The sequence below is a fragment of the Sciurus carolinensis genome, chromosome 8 (genome assembly GCF_902686445.1).
Source record: "Sciurus carolinensis chromosome 8, mSciCar1.2, whole genome shotgun sequence".
Lineage (NCBI taxonomy): Eukaryota > Metazoa > Chordata > Mammalia > Rodentia > Sciuridae > Sciurus > Sciurus carolinensis.
The window spans coordinates 46,183,766-46,207,388 of record NC_062220.1 but is presented as its reverse complement, the minus strand read 5'-3'; the positions used below and the strand labels follow the sequence as shown (position 1 = coordinate 46,207,388).

The 23,623-nt window shown below is 36.9% G+C and overlaps 1 non-coding gene across 1 annotated transcript; it reads right to left on the bottom strand.

Moving 5' to 3' along the window:
- Positions 1-8,755: 8,755 nt before the first annotated feature.
- On the bottom strand, positions 8,756-8,862 carry LOC124992065 (U6 spliceosomal RNA). The gene has a single exon (XR_007110062.1). It is a non-coding gene; the product is annotated as a U6 spliceosomal RNA (small nuclear RNA).
- Positions 8,863-23,623: the final 14,761 nt, after the last annotated feature.

The following is a 23,623-nucleotide window of genomic DNA, read 5'->3' as shown; positions in this document are numbered from 1 at the left end:
GGTCTGGGCGGCGAGGGCCCCGGCCTGGGGAACAGGGACGCAGGCTTCCTATGTGATTTCACCACCGCTGCCCTGCTTTGTCTCACGTTTAAAATAATTTGCCAGGTAAAAATAAACTTCTCAGAATCATAGAGTGAAAAATGTACTTAACAATTCAATCCCTGTAAGTTTGGAATTGACAGAGAAAGTGCAGCCGAGGCTAATTAAATTATCCAACGTGTATTTGAACAGTGGTTTCACTAGCAAGTTTATTAATTCACATCGTTATCATTGTTATTATTACCACAACTGGTAAATTATGCTTTTCATGAGATAGCAAAATGTGCAGACTGTTGGCTTTCATTTATACCCTACTTAGCTTTTAGTTTCTCTCCTGAGTACCATTCTTAGAAAGCAAGCCTCATTTGTCCTAAGTTCCACATCTCCGAATGGCATGTCCTGAGTTATTTTTGTTTATAACTCTTTGGAAATAATTAAGATCTACAAGGGGTTTTTGTTTTCCTTTTGTTTTTGCCAGTAATTCTTACAACAGGAATATGTATGGTTTGTGATGTCAGATTCTTGCAGAGTGACTTTCCTGCATGTAGCTGATTTGTAAAACTCAGACTCTCAGGTTCAAATTCAGTGAAATCAGAATTGCTCTTTGTCTCTCAGGGACAATTTATGGTATATGCATAGGAGTTTTGTGCAGCCAGAATGGTCCCATGTTATTAAATACCAGTTGCCAGTTGCATATATGCTCATTTGCCTAATAATTATGAACAAATTTAAGAAGAGTTGCCTGAAATGAGCAAAACTTAATGGTAAAATACATTATGGAAGCATGCCAAGTCTTCTTGATGTAAGAAGAGTCTACCAAATTTTTGCAAGAGCCTTCCCAAATCTGAGATAAAACAATTTTGACTTCTAAAACTACTACTGAAGTGTGATCAGTAAGTGTGTTGGAATTATCTGGGAGTTTGTTAGACATGAGGAATCTCAGATCCATCACAGACCTACAGAATCAGAGTTTGCACTTTATCAAGATACCCAAGTGATTGAGACACGCATTAAAGTTTGATGAGCTGCTGGAATATGGAGAGAGATGTCTTCTCATCCCACCGCCCACAAGTAGAATCCTACCACGATGGTTTTTCTGCATCAAACCTTGAAATAGATCTATTTGATAAACTTAGAAATTATATTCTAAAATATATTCCTATGCTGAAAAGATGTAGTGCAATTTATCCAAGGTCTATCTCAAAAAATTAAACAACACAAATGAAACACCTATTGCCAAACTGTTCTGTTCTGCAGCTCATGCTGTTCAAACCAGCATGAGTGTGTTGGATGGTCATTGGGTAACTGATTTCATTGCCTATGATACAATCACCTTCTTATGCCATGAGTCACCATCTGGCTAATGTTGTGTACTGAAAAATTCTTCAGGATATAACAGGCTGTAGACACTCCTTCCACTCCACCCTCCTTTTTTTTTAAACAAAAAGGAAAAAGAAAGGATAAATACTACTAAAATTAAAAACAAATTAAGTTTAAATGTTAAATTTTAAACTAAATAAAAATTCAATTTGGAATTATTCTCTTTCCTACTGTGAAGACCTCCCTGAATTTCATACTACGCAGTTTATTTCACTAATAACACCCTTGTGCATGCATTTGATGGATAACAAGTACAAAGTACTTCTGTACATGATAATATTTCTCTTTTAAATTTTATCTCAAATTAAAAATCAGTAATCTCTCCCTCACTCATAAAATATTTATGCAAAGTAATTAGACTTTCAGTAATTATAAGTATGGCAAAATTCTTTGCATTAGGAATAAAATGTAAATACTCATACTGCTGCAGTTCTTGACAAAAAAGTATCTAAGTTTCTTGGAGAAGGGTTCTCACTTTGGAATTATTTTGAGCATAGAAATGTAGCATTTCTAAAAAGGACCATCATTTTACAGAAATAGTTTTCCAAGTGTTTTACACTCACTGCAACATACAAATAAAATGTTATTCATATATAGAAACTGTGATTCTTTTCTAAAAACAAATACACACTTTGGGTTTAAAAATTCCCTTGGTGAGGTATACAGGAAGAGCCTTCACTGTGGTATTAATGCATTCTGAATTACTGTGGAGGACCTCCGGGAATCCCTACTCTTACTAGCATAAAAATAGTTGTTCTACTTCCTTCCCAAAGCACTTTGCAGAAGATGATACTTAACTAATGCAAAACTCTGATAGAATTTATGGCTATCTGAGGATGTCTTTATTTGATTTATCTTAGTGCTGATTCTAAGGTGGTTCCTCTTTGTGGCTCCAGCTGATCTGACATGTGCAGCCTGTTCATGAGGAAAAGCTGAGATGACTGGGGTTAGCCCTGAGGACTGAGGAAGGGCAAGATTTCAAGGAAAGGCCATAGCTTGTGTGGACAGGGTAGGGTAGCCATGGAGGTGGTGCTGCAGGGGTGGGCAGCAGACAGGGAATTAGCAAGAACTTGAGGGGACATAGGAAATCTATTTTCCAGGAAAATAGATTGAACACCACCATCCCACGTGGGTGACTCTGAGAGGGCTGCAGAGAAGACATCAGGAACAGTCCTACTTTGAAGCCTGGTGGATACTAAAAGGAGTATAACTCTATAAGTTTAATTTGGAGTCATAAGCCATACCCCCTCCAGGATCAAGATCTTAACCGAGGGACTGGAAATCCAGTGATCCCTTTTCTTCAGTGGCTAAAGCTCAGAAAACCATCCAGTATTGCATTCCCTAGGAAGTGGCACACTCTTGAATTCCACCGGCATTCATGGAGCTGGAGAAACGCAGGTCCGTCATAAACCCTTTAGGACTCAGCAGTCTATTCGGCAAGGCTAGGATGGGACAGGGAACTAGCAAAAGCTATAAGAGTCTGTGCTGTGTAAAATGAAGAGAACAATTCACGGGAGGGACAGTGGGGTCAGGCAGATTCCAAGTGGAGCAGCATCTTGGAGAACATGCTAACTATGGAAGAAAGGGAAAGGAGCATTTGTTGGTGTACTCTGCATCTATATCATTGGATTTATCTGAAGTGGGTGGGAAGATGCAGAAGACATGTTTGGGTAACCCTAAGATGGCTGCTGGTGTTGAGCTAAGAGGTGGCGCAAAATTAATGTTAACACGGCGTGATCTACTTTTGCCTGATTAGTTAATGTCTCCTCTGTGCTAGTGGTCAACAGATATTCCTCATTCTTTCTTGATTGGTACCGAGGGGCATGCCTCAATTGTGCTAATCCTAAACTAATTGGCTGCCTTAGGTATATAAGACACACCTATAGGAAGCACCACGAATAATTGGATAAGCAGCACCTCAGATTGCAGATTGCAGATTGCAGATTGCAGATTGCAGATTGCAGATTGCAGATTGCAGATTGCAGATTGCAGATTGCAGATTGCAGATTGCAGATTGCAGATCACAGGACTAAGCCACACCTCTAGATTGCTGGGTGGAGGATAAGCAGCACCTCTGAATGATGGCAGAACGCAGGTTGCAGATTGCAGAACGGAGAAGTAAAGCCACACCTCTAGATAGCATAGTGAAGGTCGCAGGATGCAGGATGAACCTCTGATAAGCAAAGATTCTCCTTTAAGCAAAGCCTTTTCTTCCTCTCTCTCTCTTCTTCTAAAACTTCTTCTATAAGCTAGGGAACAAACAAGCAAGAAAGCAGTCCACTAAAGAGAAAGATAGTAGAAGTAGTTCATTTCCAGTCCACCTCTGATAAATACCCACGCAATTGTTGCTGCAGGCGGTAACAATATCCGCGCAACTGTTGCCCCGAGCGGCGACAGGAAGAGAGCCCATCTTTTAGAAATTTTAGTATTTGTTGGAGATATCATCGTTGAAGTATTTAAGACATAGAAAGATGATTAAATAATACATGAGAGCATTTTGAAGATCATCAATATGTATGCACATATGAAAATGCATCCTCTAAATGGAAAAATGTTCTTTCAGATCAAGGCTAAAGGTTTTGTTTTGCAAAAGCACAATAATTGTTCATATGCCTATCAATCTTGGGAAGAAAACTTCCTGAAATAAGAAGACATGATCAGGCTCAGACCACATAGGTCTTCAGGGTTAAAGAAGTTTTGAATGTTTTCCCCATCATTACCTACAGTTAATATGGCAAGGATCTAGGGATTTCAGTATTTCTATGTGCATTTCCAGGGCATATTATGAATGAAATCCTACATATATTTTTTCACCTTGGAGTTTTGTCCCTATTAAGTGTTTTACCGGATTGAATTGAAATGTCATCAACTGTTCTGTGAAGACTTTTTAAATTCTTCTTGGAAATTAGTCTCTCCTTTCTTAGGATCTCATGGCTTCTGCTTGGTCCTCTAAGTTATTTATCTTCTGTCTGTCTTGCGAAGGCTCTGAGCTCCTTCAAACAGGGATTGTGCCCATGTATACTTAAAACTTGGCAGTATATGGCACAGAGAATGTGGGATTTAATTTTCTCAAATCCAAACTTGCTAATTACACATTTAAAGAAAAATCCATTCATTTTTTTAAAAATCTTTTGTGCGATGGGCCCAAAGTTTTGTTTTTATTCATTTTTCCAAATTAATTTTTTACATTATAAAGGTAGCGTTGGTAAAATATAAAAGTGCAGAAACTTTAGGGTAAAAACCACTGTCATGACTAATTTTCTGGTAGGAATAATGAGCACTCAATGTTGTCTTGGACCCAAATGACACTTCAGGCTGTCTTCATGGAACACTACCAAATAAACAATGTTTACTATGATAATCTGAGCGTAGCTCTTCAGTTTTTCGTTTTCAGTCCCTCAGATGAAATATTTCTTGACCTTCTTTACTGGAGAGCATTTTAAAATTGTGCATGTACATTGTTGACAACATTGCTGATTGGTGAATCAATGAAAGGGTCATCCCGTTGCATATCTTGCACCTGTGTGAGTCTTTCTTCTGTAAAGCGCTCAGTCAGGGTGTAGTGGATGCATCTGCTTTACAAGTTAACTGACAGAATTTGTTTATAAACCCACTGAAGAGCTAAATGAAGCAAACCGCATTATCGTACTTGCTAATTACATTTCATTTCAGCTGAAAGCTTATTACAGATACAGCCTGAAAAAAAAATTGACTTTTTAACTTTGTTTACATCCACTTCTGTTTCTACATCAGCCCCTAGAAGATGTTTTTCTTCATAAAATTCAGAAAGAGGATAAAAACAGTTCGCTGGAGGATGCCGTGGTGTTATTGGCTAACATCCCCCGGAATCATATTTGCTAGTAGGAAAAGGCTTTTACTCCAGGCATGGAGACTTGTCCTAAGGGACTTCTCAAACATTCAGAATGTGCCACGTCTTCCACTTGCCTTTACGGGGGGTTACAACTCTTACGGACACAACAAGTAACTGGAAGGCAAAACAAGCTGATACGCAAAGCACATTCTGAACATTGTCATATCAACTAAGTTGTGCTTGCCTCCTTCCTTTGTCATCAAAATGGCAGCACTGCCCAACATCTCATTAACTGCTAGCTTTGTGCATGTTCCAGGACAGCAGGACCTGCGCTGGCCTCAGCTCCCACCTGTCCCCCAAAGAGCAGTTTGCCCCCACTCAGCATCTCCAGCAGGATAAAGGTGATCATTACTACTACCTTTCAGAGCAATCACCTGCAGAATCACCCTAGATCTACCAGCTGTTCCATTTCCTGCATTAATTTATAGAATTTCTCTTTAATAAAATTAGACTCTCCTACCTTTTTGTATTAAAATGAATTCTTCCTCAGCTTTTCCATTCTCCCACACCTACAGATGGAACTTCAGGAGGTCGGTGGCAAATCAGGAGTCACTGATTATCTAACCTGACTGACAAAAGGCTTTTATTCTCTTCATGGATGTTCAGGTGTTGCAGTTTTCAAGGTTCTTGGGGATCTGCTAAGGATCCCCCAAAACCTCCAAAGCATTCATGAAGTCAAAACTATTTTCCATTAAAATACAAAGACATTTGCTATCTCTTTCATTGTGTTAATATTTAAACTGATGGTGAATGTAAGGGCCAGCGCCTTAGTCCAACTGACGCAGTGACAACAGACCATGCACTCACAGGAAAAAATAACCCAGTGCTACTTGAGACATGATGAAGCAGTAACAATTATGAATTTTGACACATCTTGATCCTTGAATGTGATAAAACAGGAGGTGTATGTAAAGCCCTTTGCTCATACTGAAGCACAATTGCATCTATGCTGCAGGTATTTGAGTCGAGAGCAGAACTCGCTGGTTTTTTTTTTTTTTTTTTTTTCTTTTCTTCACTGAAAGCCATTTTATTTGAAAGAATGACTGACAAACTATGGTTATTCATACTTTGGTATGTGGCAGACATTTTGTCAAAAATGAACAAAGTGAACTTGTCACTTCAAGGAAAACAATTGACAGTATTTGTTGCCAACAATAAAATTTAAGCTATCAAGCAAAAATTAGAATTTTGGGAAATTTGTATCTGCCACTGTGAACTTGACAGCTTCCCAATACTTAAAGGCTTTTCCGATAAGACTGGTGTGATATTAATGAATGTGATTGTTGATACTGTATTATGAAATGTTTCAACTTTGGGGAAATCAGTATAACTCAGCAAGACATTTTCTAAATGACCAATGCATGATGTTACAAAATCAAACATGAATAAAGTGTCAGTTCAAAGTGCAAAATAGACCAGTTGATTTTAATGAGTTGGTTTAAAGAACAGAACATTTATTGATAGTTTCAATTACATATTGCAATTTTTCATTAAGAAACTGCCACTTGTTGAGTTTTGGTGTAATATCAAAGAACAATAGTGATTATTAAAAAGGTGTTAAAATTCTCTTTCCTTGTCCAACTATGTATCTGCGTGAAGCTGATTTTTTTAAATTTATTTTTATTGTAAACAAAATGGGATACATGTTGTTTCTCTATTTGTACATGGAGAAAAGGCATACCATTTGTGTAATCATACATTTACATATGTTTGATTCATTCTGTAATGTTGTTTGATTCATTCTGTTATTTTTTCCCTCCCCCCACCCCTCGCACCCCTCTTTTCCCTCTGTACAGTCCCTCCTTCCTCCATTCTTGCCCCCTCCCATCCCCATTATATGTCATCATCTACTTATCAGTGAGATCATTCTTCCTTTGGTTTTTTGAGATTGGCTTATCTCACTTAGCATGATATTCTCCAACTTCATCCATTTGTCTGCAAATGCCATAATTTTATTATTTTTTATGGCTGAGTAATATTCCATTGTATATATATACCACAGTTTCTTTATCCATTCATCAACTGAAGGCCATCTAGGTTGATTCCACAATCTGGCCATTGTGAATTGAGCAGCTGCGAACATTGATGTGGCTGCAGCTCTGTAGTATGCTGATTTTAAGTCCTTTGGGTAGAGGCCGAGGAGTGGGATAGGTGGGTCAAATGGTGGTTCCATTCCAAGCTTTCTGAGGAATCTCCACACTGCTTTCCAGAGTGGCTGCACTAATTTGCAACCCCACCAGCAATGTATGAGTGTACCTTTCTCCCCACATCCTCGCCAACACCTATTGTTGCTTGTATTCTTGTTAATCGCCATTCTAATTGGGGTGAGATGGAATCTTAGGGTAGTTTTGATTTGCATTTCTCTTATTACTAGAGATGTTGAACATTTTTTCATATATCTGTTGATTGCTTGTAGATCTTCTTCTGTGAAGTGTCTGTTCATTTCCTTAGCCCATTTGTTGATTGGGTTATTTGTATTCTTGGTGTAGAGTTTTTTGAGTTCTTTATATATTCTGGAAATTAGTGCTCTACCTGAAGTATGAGTGGCAAAGATTTTCTCCCACTCTGTAGGCTCTCTCTTCACATTGCTGATAGTTTCCTTTGCTGAGAGAAAGCTTTTTAGTTTGAATCTATCCCAGTTATTGATTCTTGCTTTTATTTCTTATGCTATGGGAGTCCTGTTAAGGAAGTCTGATCCTGACATGTTGAAGATTTGGACCTACTTTTTCTTCTATAAGATGAAGGGTCTCTGGTCTGATTCCGAGGTCCAGGATCCATTTTGAGTTGAGTTTTGTGCAGGGTGAGAAATAGGGGTTTATGTTCATTCTGCTGCATATGGATTTCCAGTTTTCCCAGCCCCATTTGTTAGAGGCTATCTTTTCTCCATTGCATATTTTTGGCACCTTTGTCTAGTATGAGAAAATTGCATTTATTTGGGTTTGTGTCCACGTCCTCTATTCTGTACCATTGATCTACCTACTTTGGTACCAATACCATGCCGTTTTTGTTACTATTGCTTTGTAGTAGAGTTGAAGTTCTGGTATTGTGATACCCCCTATTTCATTCTTCCTGCTAAGGATTGCTTTAGCTATTCTGGGTTTCTTATTCTTCCAGATGAATTTCATGCTTGCTTGCTCTATTTCTGTGAAGTACATCATTGGCATTTTAATTGGAATTGCATTGAATCTGTATAGCACTTTTGGTTGTATGGCCATTTTGACAATATTAATTCTGCCTATCCAAGAACATGGGAGATCTTTCCATCTTCTAAGGTCTTCCTCAATTTCTTTCTTCAGTGTTTTGTAGTTTTCATTGTAGAGATCTTTTATCTCTTTAGTTAGATTGATTCCCAAGTATTTTATTTTTTTTGAGGCTATTGCAAATGGAGTTGTTTTCCTCATTTCCCTTTCAGATGTTTCATGGCTTGCATATAAAAATGCTTTAGATTTATGCATGTTGATTTTAAAAAGTATGGAACGCTTCACGAATTTGCGTGTCATCCTTGTGCGGGGGCCATGCTAAACTTCTCTGTATCGTTCCAATTTTAGTATATGTGCTGCTGAAGCGAGCACTTTGTTCAATTTTTGTTTGGGGGATATGTCCAGTGGTGAGAGAGGTGTGTTAAAATCACCTAGTATTATTGTATTACTGTGTTGTGGTCTATTTGATTTCTGGCATTGAGAAGGATTTGTTTGATGTATATGGATGAGCCACTGTTTGGGGCATAGATACTTATGATTGTTATGTCTTGTTGATTTATGCTTCCCTGAAGCAGTATGAAATGTCCTTCTTTATCCCTTCTGATTACCTTTGACTTAAAGTCCACATTATCTGATATGAGAATGGATACTCCGGCTTTTTTGCTGTGTCCATGTGCATGGTATATTTTTTCCCATCCTTTCACCTTTAGTCTGTGGGTATCTCTTTCTATGAGATGAGTCTCTTGCAGGCAGCAAATTGTTGGATCTTTCTTTTTAATCCAAACTGCCAGTCTGTCTTTTGATTGATGAGTTCAGGCCATTAACATTCAGGGTTATTATTGAGAAATTATTTGTATTCCTGGTCATTTGGCTAATTTTTTTTTTGACATGACTTGGTTTCTCCTTTATTTGGCTGTTCCTTTAGGGTAGTTCCTCCCTTTGCTTACCTACATTGTTGTTTTTCATTTCTTCCTCATGGAATATTTTGCTGAGAATGTTCTGTAGCACCAGCTTTCTTTTTGTAAATTCTTTTAGCTTTTGTTTATCATGGAATGATTTTATTTCATTGTCAAATCTGAAGGTAAGTTTTGCTGGGTATAAGATTCTTGGTTGGCATTCATTTCCTTTCAGAGCTTGAAAAATGTTGTTCCAGGCCCTTCTACCTTTTAGGGTCTGGGTTGAAAAATCTGCTAATATCCATATTGGTTTCCCCCTGAATGTAATTTGGTTCTTTTCTCTCACAGCCTTTAAAATTCTGTCTTTATTTTTTATGTTAGGTATTTTCATTATAATGTGCCTTGGTGTGGGTCTATTGTAATTTTGTATATTTGGAGTCCTATAAGCCTCTTGTATTTGATTTTCCATTTCATTCTTCAGATTTGGGAAATTTTCTGATATTATTTCATTGAATAGATTGTTCATTCCTTTTGGTTTGTTTCTCTGTGCCTTCCTCTATCCCAATAATTCTTAAATTTGACCTTTTCATGATATCCCATAATTCTTGTAGATTCTGTTCACGATTTCTTACCATCTTCTCTGTTTGGTCAACTTTGTTTTCAAGGTTAAATATTTTTTCTTCAATGTCTGAGGTTCTGTCTTCCAGGTGTTCTATCCTATTGGTTATGCTTTCTATGGAGTTCTTAATTTGGTTTATTGTTTCCTTCATTTCAAGGATTTCTGTCTGGTTCTTTTTCAGTATCTCTAACTCTTTATTGAAATGATCTTTTGCTTCCTGCATTTGCTCTTTTAACTGTTGAGTGTTGCGATCATTCAAAACCTGCATTTGCTCTTTCATCTCATCATTTGCTTTTCTGATCATTTTAATTATGTACATTCTGAACTCCCTTTCTGACATTTCTTCTGCCATACTGTCATGGATTTTATTGCTGTGCATCTAGGTTTGTTTGGGACGTTTTCTTCCCTTGTTTTCTCATATTGCTCAGGTATCTACCCCTCAAGTAGTGAAACTCTGAGATATTGCAGATTTCCTCTATTGACTAATATTGTCTCTGTAGATTTCCAATAACTCACCTCTTAGCCTTCAGTAGCCTGAAGTCTTGGAGGAAGTTGATAATGCAGTGCTCCACAAGGAACTGCCATTCTAGGGGTGGTGGCTTTCAGGTGGGGTATATTCCCTGTCAGTGGGCAGAGGTGCCTCCACTTGTTGACTGATGGTCAACCAAAGGGGGACTAGACTGCAGACTGCGGCACATCTGATCTGGGCCTGTGTCTCTGGTTCTACTGTCCTGGTGGGAAAGCCTTGTCCAGCATGGAAGACTCACCCAGTGGGGAAGTTTCGCTGGGCAGCTCTCCTCTGAGAAGTTCCCTTTGGTCCAGAACTACCACCTGGACTGGGCAGCCCTCCTCTGCGATGTTCCCAGGAGTCCCAACATATCACCTGGGCTGGGGAGCCTGGCCCTCCTCTGCTACATTCCCTGGGGACCAGAGCTACCACCTGGGCCTCGGACCCTCACTCTGCATCAAAGCCTCTTGCTGTGCAGCCCTCCTCTGCAATGCTCCCGGTTGACTGGGTTCACTGCTCCAGTGGGGAAGTCTCACTGGGTCACTCTACTCCATGAAGTTCCCTGCATTTTGGAACTACTGCCCCAACCCGGGGAGCCCGCCTAGTGGGAGAGACTCACCCGGTGGCTCTGAGTTGGTCCTGAGTCTCTCAATACCTCCTCTTCTTGACTCCTGGGTCTTGTCAAAGGTCCTCTAGTCTCCTGTAAGTGTCTCAGGAAGGGAGCTGCCCTTCCAATGATGATGGCCACGCCCTCAGGAGTAATTCAAAATACCTGCACCAGCCTCCAAAGAAGCTGGGGAGCCCCAGGGAGGGTGCACTGAGTCAGCTCAGAGGCAGTTGCAGTGTCCTTTAGCCGTAGGGGGGGGCAAGCAGGCAGGCTCAGCAATGATGCCTGACCTCGGTGTGGGGGGTCAGGTGGGCTGGCTCACCCTCTAGCTAGCTCCTCGATGAAGGTGGACTAGCTCATCTGCTGACTTGCTCTGCAATGGCGGCTGACCTCAGCGAGGTGGTCGGGGGGTCACTCAGTGATGATGTCTGACCTGGGTGCAGGGGTCAGGCAGGGTCGCTCAGTGATGGCATCCAAGTTTAGCCTGGTGGTTGTGTGGGTTGGCTGCCCACCAGCTAGCTCCATAATGCAGGTGGCCTGACTCACCCACCAGCTCACTCCTCAACTCCAATAATTATTTTTAAAACATCTGTTTTAATTTCTAATATATAGTAGTTACTGATAGACATAACCCAAATATAAATACTTATATGAACCTAAATATCAATATGCAAATATTGATATATTTATATTAATGTTATATTAACATAAATATTTATATAAGTATTTATATCAATAAAATGTTCTTTGTGGTTATCAATAATTTTTAAGAGTGCAAAGAGATTCTAGGACCAATAATCCTAGGAACTTCTGTTCTACATTCTTCAATAATTTGGACAGCAAAATTATGATGGCTATTGTCTAATATTCTCTTACTTCATTATCATCTACACACATTTGAATTTGCATACATGGCAAAATAGACTAAATTTCTAAAAATTTTCTTAATAAACAATCTATGTAAAGATGAATTTGTTAAATTTTGGGCTATAAAACTCAGAAACATCTGTCCTAGACCACTATATTATTTTAGTACATAAAAAATAATCTTTCTTCCAAACAAAAAGCATTAGAAAAGAAGATATTCATACATTTTGATGTCAAATTTTCATTTGCAGTTAACTTAAAGCATTTAAAAATGTTTCTTATTTAAAAAAATATTTTTCAGTTGTAGAAGGACATAATATCTTTATTTTATTTACTTATTTTTATGTGGTGCTGAGGATGGAACGCAGTGCCTCACATGTGCAAGGCAAGCACTCTACCACTGAGCTACAACCCCAGCCCCCTTAAAATGTTTCTTGAGACTTGTTTGATTCAAGTACTATTTGGGATTGTGCTTAATTTCTGAATATTTGGGAATATATTCCAGTTCTGTCTCATGTATTTTGATGTTTTTTGTTAGCATTAAGAATTATGTCTTCTTGAGAGAAAGGCCTTTTATCAGTGTAATGCTCCTTTTTATCCTTGATGATCTTCCTTATTCCGGGGTCATCTTTATTTGAAACAAGTATAATTACTCCAGCTATCTTCTGACTAGTTTATGCAGGATTATCTTTCTCCAATGCTTTACTTCTACCTGGAGTCTTTACATTTAAAGTGGATTTCTCATAGATTAAATAGCTTGATCCTATTTTCCATTCCAACAATCTCTGTCTTTAATCCATAGATTACATGGACTATATTTAACCAATGACATTTAAGGTATCTATTGAGATAGATACCTTATCAATATAAGGTATAATATAGTTGGATTAATATCTCCTATACTTATAATTTTCTTATTTATTGCTTTTTCTTCAGTTTGTGTCCCCTCTTGTTTTGCCTTCCTTGGTTTTGAAAATTTTATATAGTTTCACTTCATTTCATCTATTATTGTATCAATTTACTTCTTCTAAAATACTTAATAATTGCCCCTGAATTTACAATATTCATCTTAACTAATGTAAGTTGACTTTCTCACACCAATACCACCATCATTCAGCACAACTGTCTCATGAGATTAGTCCCACATTCTCTCCACTGTCTCTTGTGGCATTGCTAACCTTCATTTCTCTTGCAACTAGTATATTATTATCATCAATGTTGCTTCAAACACTTCTTTTAGATCAATTGCAAGTAGGAAAATGAAAAGATCTTACCTTCATTTATTCCTTCTTTGTAACTTCTCCTTTCTTTATAGACCTAATTTTCAGATCTGTATAAATTTTTTCTTTCTGAGGAACTCCTTAAAACATTTCTTTCAGGGTATGTCTCTGGGTGATTGATTCTCAGTTTTTGTTTGCCTGGTAAAGTATTTCTCCTTCACTTTGAAGGATATTTTTGCTGGACATAGAATTCTAGACATTTTCTTAAAAAAAAAAGATTCTAGATCTTTCATCACTTTATATATTCAATTCTGTTCTTGTTTGCATGGTTTATGATGAGACATTGCCTGTACTTCTTGTCATTATGCCAATATAATAATAATAAGGGGTTTCCTCCTAAGACCTTTGACTTCTTCCAGGTTTCTTTATTTGATTTGCTACAGTTCAAATATGCTATGTGTAGGATTTTAAAAATGTTGTTATGGTTTTTCTTTCGTTTGTTTTAGTATTTATCTTGTTAGGTGTTCTCTGAGATTCTGGACTTGTGGTTTTCAGCCTGTCAATTTTGGAAAGCTCTCAGACATTATCATTTCAGATACATTCTATCCTGTCCTCTATTTCTTCTCCTTCTGGTATTCTAATTATACAGGTGTTTATACCTTTTGAAAATTTCCCACTATTCTTGGAGGTTCTGTTCCATTTTGCTATTTGCTTTATTTACACTCCTGGTTCTCTGTACTTCCATTCAAGAAACTGTTACAGACCTATTTTCAAGTTAACTGATTCTTTGGCCATATTGGGTATACTGAGGAGCCCATCAAAGAGACTTATAATTTATGTTACAGTGTTCTTCATTTCTAGCATTTTCTTTTGATTCTTTCTTAGACTTTTAATATCTCTACTTACATTATCCAAATATTCTTATATAGTATCTCCTTTATCCATTAGAGTTCTTAGTATATCATAGCTATTTTAAATTCCCTCTGACAATTTTAAAAGCTCTGTCATTTTAGAGTCTGGTTCTGGTGCTTGTTTTGTCTCATCAGACTTTTTCTCCTTGCCTTTTAGCATGTCTTAGAATTTTTCCTGAAAGCTAGACATGTATTGTATAATAGGACTTGAGGTAAACAGGCTCTTAGCATGGGGATGTATGCTCATCTGGCTAAAAGTTAGGCCATGTTTAATGTTTTCTGCAGCTGTAATCATATTCTTCTTCTAGTGTTCCTGATTTCATTTCCCCATTTGACTATAGGCCTCCCTAAGCATTCTTCCTCAGAAAGCATCTGTGTCTTACAGTTTTCAGCTGTAGTCCATGCCTACAGTGGCGACCTGTTGGTGTGGGGGTATGGTGTGGAGGAGGGGAGCACTTAACGTCTTATAATTACTCCTATCTTTTAGAAATGCCTTGTTGAGTTGTTAACACAGAGCCCCTCCTTCTTTAGTGAGATAGAATGCTGGAGGAAAATGGAGTGGAAGAAATGCCCTTCATTTATCTGGGATAAAGCTCTGGTAAAGTCTTTCCCCCTGGACAATAATTCTTGGTTGTGGAGATCACTCTGATCATATCACAATAATTAGTCTTCTTTTCCTGTCAGAATTATGAAAGATATTTCTCATTTTTACTATGAGAGCCTGGTAGTGTTCTTAAAAATAAAACCCATCGGCCCCTTAAGACATCAGGTTGTGGCTTCTTTCACACTAACAGAATCTTTCTTTTGATTTTGTTAGTAAAGCAAATTATCATGTTGGAGACCCTCATCTGATGATTTAGTAAATGTGATTTCCAGTAAATACCCTTTAAAGAAATGAATCCTACCAGAAACCATCTGAAACTGCTTGGAGGTTGATCTTCCTGTAGTAGGGCCTTCATGTGAGACCCTACTACATGACAGACTCTGGGTCAGCACCATGATTTCAGATGTTTTGAAGAGCATGAAGTAGAGGATCCAGCTCAATCATGGTCAATTCATGATCTACAGAAACTGTGAAATAATACTTGTACATTGTTTTAAACTGTTAGTGGCATAACTTGGTATGCAGTAATAATTAATATAATATGTATCCAAAGTAATAAATTTGACCAGAAAATCACATTTAATTGAAATATGACTATCTCTTCAACAAGATTTTGTTCTTATAATATTCCAGATCACTGAGCAAGACACTTAAGACATAATGGTAAGCCGAAACAGACACACTATAAAGTCCTAGACTTAATTCCCACTGGAAATGGTGGGATCCATATGCACAAAGTTATCTCCCTGCAAAAAAAAAAAAAAAAAAAAAAAAATTAAGTATATAAAACATGATTTAAAATAATGTGTTGAGAGGCATTCAGTGTCACTGGATGGAAAGTCAGAAGTAAACCTCATGGGGCAGGAGCTTTACTGAGAGCTGCTGTACTCAGGTCAGGGCCTCTCTCATGGTATGCTCAATAAATACTTGTTGAATAAGGGAAATGCTAAGAAATAAATTCTTCCCAAATGAATTCATGGACTGAATGCAATATTGGTAAACATCAATTGGTTTTATAAAAATAATTTAAAAATTCATTAGGAAGTTTATATTTATAACCATATATAAAAAAATTTGAAAAATATTTCTGAACATTGTAAAACTACACTAATCTAGAATGATACTAGTCCAAAGAAACAATAGACAGATCAACTGAATGAAACTTAAACACTGAAATCAACTTCATACTCATGATAAAACCTCATCAATTAATAGGTTAGGCTACATTTGAGTGTTGAAAAAAATAGGATATTTGGGGGAAATAAATCAAGGTAAATCCAAAGTTCATACAAGTTAAATTTCATGTGAATTAAGTAATTAAACACAAAAACCAAAATTTTGAAACAGATAAACATTTTTCTGATTTTAGTATGTGGAATGACATTCTAATAATAAAATTAATAAAATAAGTAATGAAATGCAATATAGAAAAATGATTAATACTATGCCTTTGTAAAAATGAAATATTCTTGAATATGAAAAAATCATCATAAACAAAAAGGTAAACATCAAACTTAACTCAAATACTTATGACCAAGATGCCAAGAAGAGCTAACTTCATCTATGAGGATTTCTTTGTAAATCAATAGGAAAAGCCTATTGGCTTGATTTTAAAATTGGAAAAAAGGACATGAACTGATGACTCATAATAGAAGACTTGCAAATGGAAACTAAAAATGAGAAAGTTTAATTTTAGTACTAATAAGAGATATGTTGATTTAAATAATGAGGTAGCATTATTTTACTTCTGAATTCAGCAAAATTAAAAAAACGCACATGGTAATACTTAATGCTAATGAGGGTGCAGGAGCTGTGCTTTCATATATGGTTTGTGAGAGTTTAAATTGCTACAAACCCTTTGGGGAAAATATGAGTAATATATATCAGAATCTTCATAAACTCAAATACCTTTTGAGTAAATTGCATCAATTTATGTGGACAAAGATCTATATGCAAAGATGTTCATGGTGATATTATGGTAGAAAAACAAATAAATAAAACAATGCCAAAATAACCCTATGACTTAAATTTCCAGAAATCTGGAAATGATTGAAAATAATTTGTTGAGACATTATATCCTTTGAAAATTATGTTTTCAATGATATAAAAATGCTTACAATACAATGTTAAGATGGGGTAGAAAAGTAAGGGGTGGAGAATGAGAAGTAGAGATTTTTTTTGTGTGTGTAGTATAATGAATAAATTCTTCCCAAAGGAACTCATGGGTTTAATATAATCTGGATAAATTTTGAATTAGATTTTATAAAACTAATTTAAAAATCCACCAGGAAGATCTATTTACAACTCAGATAATTAAAAAAAATTTGAAAGAGTTCTGAACATTGTAAAACTATAATAATAATACTAACAATAAAGAGCAGTACAAAGAAGTCAGTATGTACCTGACAAATTTTCTTTCTCTCCATCTATTGGTCATCTATCTATTCATCCATCCACCCATCCATCCATCTTATCCTTCACACACAACTCAGAGGTGACAGTAAAGAAATGCTCCAAAAGCCAAAAGGTTGCTGTGTTCTTCTGAATGTGAAATTATGGAAAATTTTTACTTTCTAATTTACTGTTTAGGCCTGTGTCTAAAATGTCCATAAATCATGCATTTTAAGAAATGTTAAGTCTTTAAATGCAAATCATATTGTGTTTATAGTTTATATTAATGTGAACTTGAACATTTTTCTTAATATTTTTATTGCCACTTTTACCAAAATATAGTGGTTTGTACATCACAGCACAAACCCAGGGAAATAATTGATACCTAACTCCTGTATTTCAGGTTCATCAGTTTTAAACCACCATAATAAAATGAGATTCTATTACATTTTTAGTCTTCTAGGAAACAGTCCCATAGCCATCTTTGCTAGCCTGTTCCTATATTTTCTAATTTCTAGTATTACAAAATTTCCACATTTAACAGAAATACTTCAGTTCCAAATAAACCTATTATTGTTTTTGTCATTTCTTCCAATTATAGAATCTTAACACATTAGTTATGGAATTAAGCACCTACTATACTTCTGCCTCTGTAAAATTTGCTGACATCTACCCTCCCCTTTTCTATAGGATTTTATAATAATATAGGGGAACACATCATTTTTTAGATAAAGTATCATTGTATTCTCACTATAGACCCTTAGTATATTCTTTAAAAATACTACTGAGTCCAATTTTGTTCAGTAAAATATCTTCAGTGTTTAATGTTAGAAATTAGCATATTCTAAAGATTTATTAATGATCCTTTACTCTTAACCACTTCTCCATAAAGTCCTAATTATTCAACCTCATCAAACAGATTTTTAAGTCCTAAATTTCATGAATGGAACAAAACTACCCTATAGTCCAGTAGTGGCATGGATTATCTGTTTGACAAAGAGGAAAAATTAATTTCCTTGTATTCATTATTGGGGACTTTGCACAATCAAGATTTCATATTTCCAGCTCTAGGTATTTCCTATCTACCAGTTGCTTAATACAGTTGATTGCTGTGTCATGTTTATTTCATAGTCTCCTCTGACTGTCTCCATGTAAGGCAAACATTCGCATGCTGAATGTTAAATATTTTGCTTTCCTCCTTTCCTCCTCTATGTTCCTTTCCCTCCCTTTCCTCATCCTGTTCAACTCCATTTCCTTGGTCGTCTTTACTGCTCATATTTTCCATGTACTTAAAAATAAATTCAATTTTATGAAGTCTTACATAATTTCTTTATTCTCTTCTCATTTATGATTTATTTTTAAAATATTTAAGGTGTCATAACACATGCCTAGAATACATAAAATAAACACCAATCAAAAAAGGGTAAAACAAGTGCCAAGTAGTTAAGATGATTGAGGAATCAGGGAATAAAGGGCTAACCAAGGTTTTGTTCAACAAGAAAACCTTGGAGAAAAAAAGTTAATGAGCTTGAGCAGCTGTGTTTGCAGACAGTCAGATTTTACAAAGACACACTGTGAGCTCGATGGCATATACTGGTTAATGAAATGAAATGCAAACTTTAGTTTCTAAAATAGGATCTACCTAAACTTTTCTACGATTATTCCTTTCTATGATTGATTACTATGGAGATACTCTAGAACTTTATTAATGTACTTAAACATGTAATAAGCAGCTGCCTTTTGTCAGGCACCATGGCAGATTGGAAATACAGACGGAAGACCAAGAAACAAACCTGCCCTCAAGGCACTTACTCTAGAAAAAGACAATCAACTCATAATGACAGCAATAGTAGCAGTAATAATAATGTGAATGATATGATGGTTTGACCTTTTGCCATATGGTGAATTACAACCAAGGTGGAATTTAGTTTAATTAGGTGGGGAAAAGATGAGGAGTGGAAGGATAGGAAAGGGGGTGTCTCAATGAGAGCTTCTGCAAGGAACTGATTCCTGAGGGATTTCTGGGGAAGGCAGGAAGAGAACCCGGAGAAGCCCTGAGGCCCTGAAATGCAGGACAGTGTGGGGTGGCTTGCAGATTTGCACTGCTGAAGCCTAGAGGTCCTATGCCTTGGCAAGAGGGGAAGGCCGCACCAGGCCTGGAACAGTCCTGCACTGTGCTCAAGAAACTAGACGTTTTCTTTTCTTATTGTGGAACATAAGGATTTTAAAGTAGGAGAAGACATGCTTAGATTTGCTTTTGGTGGCACTGAAGAGGACAGAGGCCAAGCTAGAGATCCAAATTGAGAAAGACGGATCTCTTCACTGGTGTAAGGCAGTGACTGCAGATCTATGGACTGGAGAGATCTGATTCAGGGGCTATGCCGCATGATCAGGCCCATCCTCAGCTCCATCTCAGTTCCCATGTTGGTCATAGCATCTTTTCTATCTGCGTTTCATAATTTGTCATTGGCTCATTCTCCTCTGGTAAGGCCTTCCCTGACCCTCCTTGAACCTTTGGATTTGGGGAGAATCAGGAAGAGGGATGCATCCATTTCCAGGCCCTTCCATTCATGGGATTTGGGGTTTCTTAATGATCTAGTAGAAAACATGGTTACCAGCTTTGGGAGTTGCAGAGTTTAATGGCTGTTCTTTCATTAAATTGATATTTTGAAACTCTGCCTAGTGCTTTCTAATTTTCTTGCTAATTTTATTTAAAGAGTAGTAGCAGGGGACATAGATTAAATGAAGGAAATCATAAACTGTTCAGAGCTCCTGAGGATTTAGAAGTAGCAATTCCTAAAGCTGAAGCAGTAAAACTCAACAACTTGCTAAAACATTGCCATATGAGGGAAAAAAAAATTAGGACCAAGGAATTAGTGTGCTGCCAGTATGAAAGACTATTTGTTAGCACTTGACTGGTACCAAGTTTTATGTTATTGCTAACAAGAAGCTGATAACGTGATTTCTGAAAAATTTTCAATGCTTGACAAATATATTTGCACCTTATTGCTTTGTACTTCAATTGTAAATATTTCCAGAAAAAAAACCCGCTAGGTTTCTTAAACATAAATCTTGGTTATTTTTGAACCATGCATACATCCCTGAAATTTTGCTTTTTAATATATGCTCCAAAGGGTATTCACATATGAAATATGCAGATAAATTCAAACAATAGGATGAATGTTTTTATTTTCTATTCTAAATCTTTCAGTTTAATATTTTGACTTTGCAACAATTATAGCTGAAAAGAGATTGGGGATTCAGATTGTCCTATTTGCAGTCCAGAGTTTGGTCTAGCAATGCAATCACTGAACTTCAGTCTAACAGATTCTCTTCCTGCCTCCTTCAGAAATGATCCATAATAAATGAGACCTGATCATCTAATTCACTTGTACATGTGTACCCCATCATTTGATAAGCCTATAGGATAAAAAGCTGTTTGTAGACCTTGTTGATTTGAGGAAAAGAATCACGCTCTGGTTTCTTCTCAGCCAAGTATGTCCATCATATTGAATCTCAGAGGGACCAATAAAGTCAATTCAGGTAAGAAGAACCCTACAAATGTCAAGATACTTTTGGATGCATACTGCTAAATGTTGGGTATTTGAAATGAATAAGATGTTCTGTGTGTTCAAGGAACTCACCTTTGGAGGTGAGGCAAATACATAAGCAATTACAGGTTCCTCATTTAGAACTGGATACACATACCTCACGCTCCTAAACTAATTATCACCATTTTTTTTTTTTTTTGCTTACACAAGCTTCTGAGAACTTACAAAGTAATATGAACTTTGAAAAGTATTTACCTAATCCTTCACCATATTTCACATAGAGAAAACACTGATCATTTTTAGTACCTACTTTTTATGCATCAACAAAAACCAGTAGAGTTCTCTGATGTGTTTCTGGATTTATGTGTAGGTTTGATTAATTAATTGAGCAGGAGAAAGATGGATTAGTCAGTATACAATTTTACAACTCATCAGCAGCTCCAGGGTTCCATTAGCTAGAGCTAGACCATTCCATAGGTACACTCCTCACCAGGACCTTAAACAGGTTTTCTGTGATTTGTTTTAGAATGAATTTCTACTCAACTTCTTTTCCTAATAAATATTGTTCAACGCATTTGAATATTTTTAAAAAATCACATTAGGGTGTTAGATGTCATTTTAAGATTAAACTGTCATTCTCTAGGAAAAAGCTGTTTTTCTTAGTGGTCATTATCCTACATCTAGTTGGTTAGAAGCCAAGGAATTTGTCTGCTATCTCTGGTAATCACCTACCCCGTTTGAGGGAGAGAGCATCATAGTTTGGTTGTACCTGGCACAAGAATCTCTTTGTACCAAGTGGGGAGCCTGCAAATTCTCTACAGCAGATCACAGCTGAGGAGACAGAAGTATGTTCAGTCTGCAGGAACAGATGAAGCCTTCTCTGAACATCTGTTTTTTATTGAGACAGCAATTACTGGATAGCTGAGAGGGGAGGCAGGGAAGACACCCCAACTCACTACAGCTTGAATATCTGAGCTGAGACATATATTCATATGCATTTTAGAATTGATATTTCTTATGTCTCCAATGTTAATTTTTCCTTGATTGATTGTCTAGAAGATATCTAGGAATCTCTGTCAGCAAAACAGATCTTTTACAACTGTTTAAGCTGAAGATAGCCTCTACTGTATGAATAGGAGCTTGTAAACTTTGCTTATGCTTTAGTTTTTTTCTGAGAAGACTCCTGGGAATGAATAAGTATTGTGGTCAGTTTAGCTCCATGCCATTCATGGTCCCAAGGAAAAAAAAACGCAGTGTTGTCACTTTGGAAAAGTGGCATATGTTTTCCTAGTAATTACATCTTCTCTGTTTACTATTCAAAAAATGCAGGTGTGGGTTTTTGAACAGTGGCCAAGGACAATGTGCCTGACTGGCAGCAGTTCCTAAGTGAGTCATGTTTCACTGTCTGTCGGTTTTTATAACTGTTTTCACTACTAATTTAGTTCTGTGATGCACTGTGCAATTAGTTCTATTATGGAAGCAGCTGTCTTCAGTTTTACAATGGCACTTTCCCCTTTGGCTTGCACAGAGCTTGTTGTGGTTCTGCTGATGTGATGATGGGAGTTGTAAAGTGGTACCTAGATGAGCCACAGTGGGCCTGGATTCTCTGCGCACACAGTTTTCTTGTTGTCTCACTGCCACTCTAATGCAGTTTCCCACAGCTAAGGAAAGAGTCACAAAGGAAGTTATCCCTGGTCGAATGTGCCCTGCAGAGATTGGTGAGCTGACCTCTTGTACCCTTATAATCCCAAATTCTATTTGTAAGCAATACATTATGTGAATGTTGAGGTGGGGAGGTAAGTTAGGCTGAACAAAATGATTGTATTTCATTCACTATCAAACCTCGAGTTATGGTTTTTAAGAATGAAGATGAAGTCTAAATGCAGTAAATACCAGTATATGAAAAATAAAAGAACTAGACAATGTTTGCAGCTAGATGGAGTGTGATTATACATGTTGGCTTTTCTGCTTTTTGAAAGAGTATCCTGTTCTTTTAGGAGTTTCCATGTTTTTTATTCTCAATCTCAAGTCCCTTCTGACGCCCAGCATTTCCTGGAGACCTAGAACAACAGCTATACTGAGGCTGTCTTCCCCTTGTTGGTTGTAAGGTCAATGAAAGAACTTCCCCTTCTGAGTATAACTACTTGTCATATCTTTAGAACCTTGCTACTCGTGCTTGCTTCGGCAGCACATATACTAAAATTAGGACCTTGCTACTCAAAGTATGTTCCCTGGACCAGGAATATTAGTATCACCTGAAAGCCTGTTAGAAACAAGATCTATGGTATCACTCCAAAACTTCTGAATCAGAATCTGTATTTTAACAAGAACTACAGACAATTTGTATATACATTAAAGTGTGAGAAGCTCTGCTTTAGAACTATCATTTGCTCCCCAAAGCAATGGCTGGTTATATCAGAGAAACTTACTGCTATTTATTAGTAGATGATAACTACTAGTGTGTTTTATTAAATTCAGAGCATTTGTGATCAACTAAAACATATGGTTCTTTATTTTTATTATGCTTTTATCCATCTAAAATACAAGCTCTTTAAGAACAGATGCCTCCTCTGTTTTGTTCACTATGGTATCTGCAGCAAGTGGAACAGTGCTTATTGTATTTTTAACATTCAAGATATGTTTCTTGAGTTAAACAAATAAACAAATGATCCACTGTACATAAAATGTGTACTCAGTAACAGAGACAGAACAAGTTCCATAATCTCATGGGATTGACTCAGAACCTTAGCCTATCAGTGCCTGGGGTGGGCACATGAGAGAAATTGAGACAGATACTACAGAAGTTCAGAGTCACTGATAGCCACAGAAGAAAACTGGGCTGTCCAGGAAAAGAGTGGTTGCTCCTGATAATTGAAGAATGGCAGAACTTTCTGTCTTGTTGAAAGATGTTATGCATTCTAGTAGAGCCAAAACATTCCTTGAGAAAACTCTCACATTT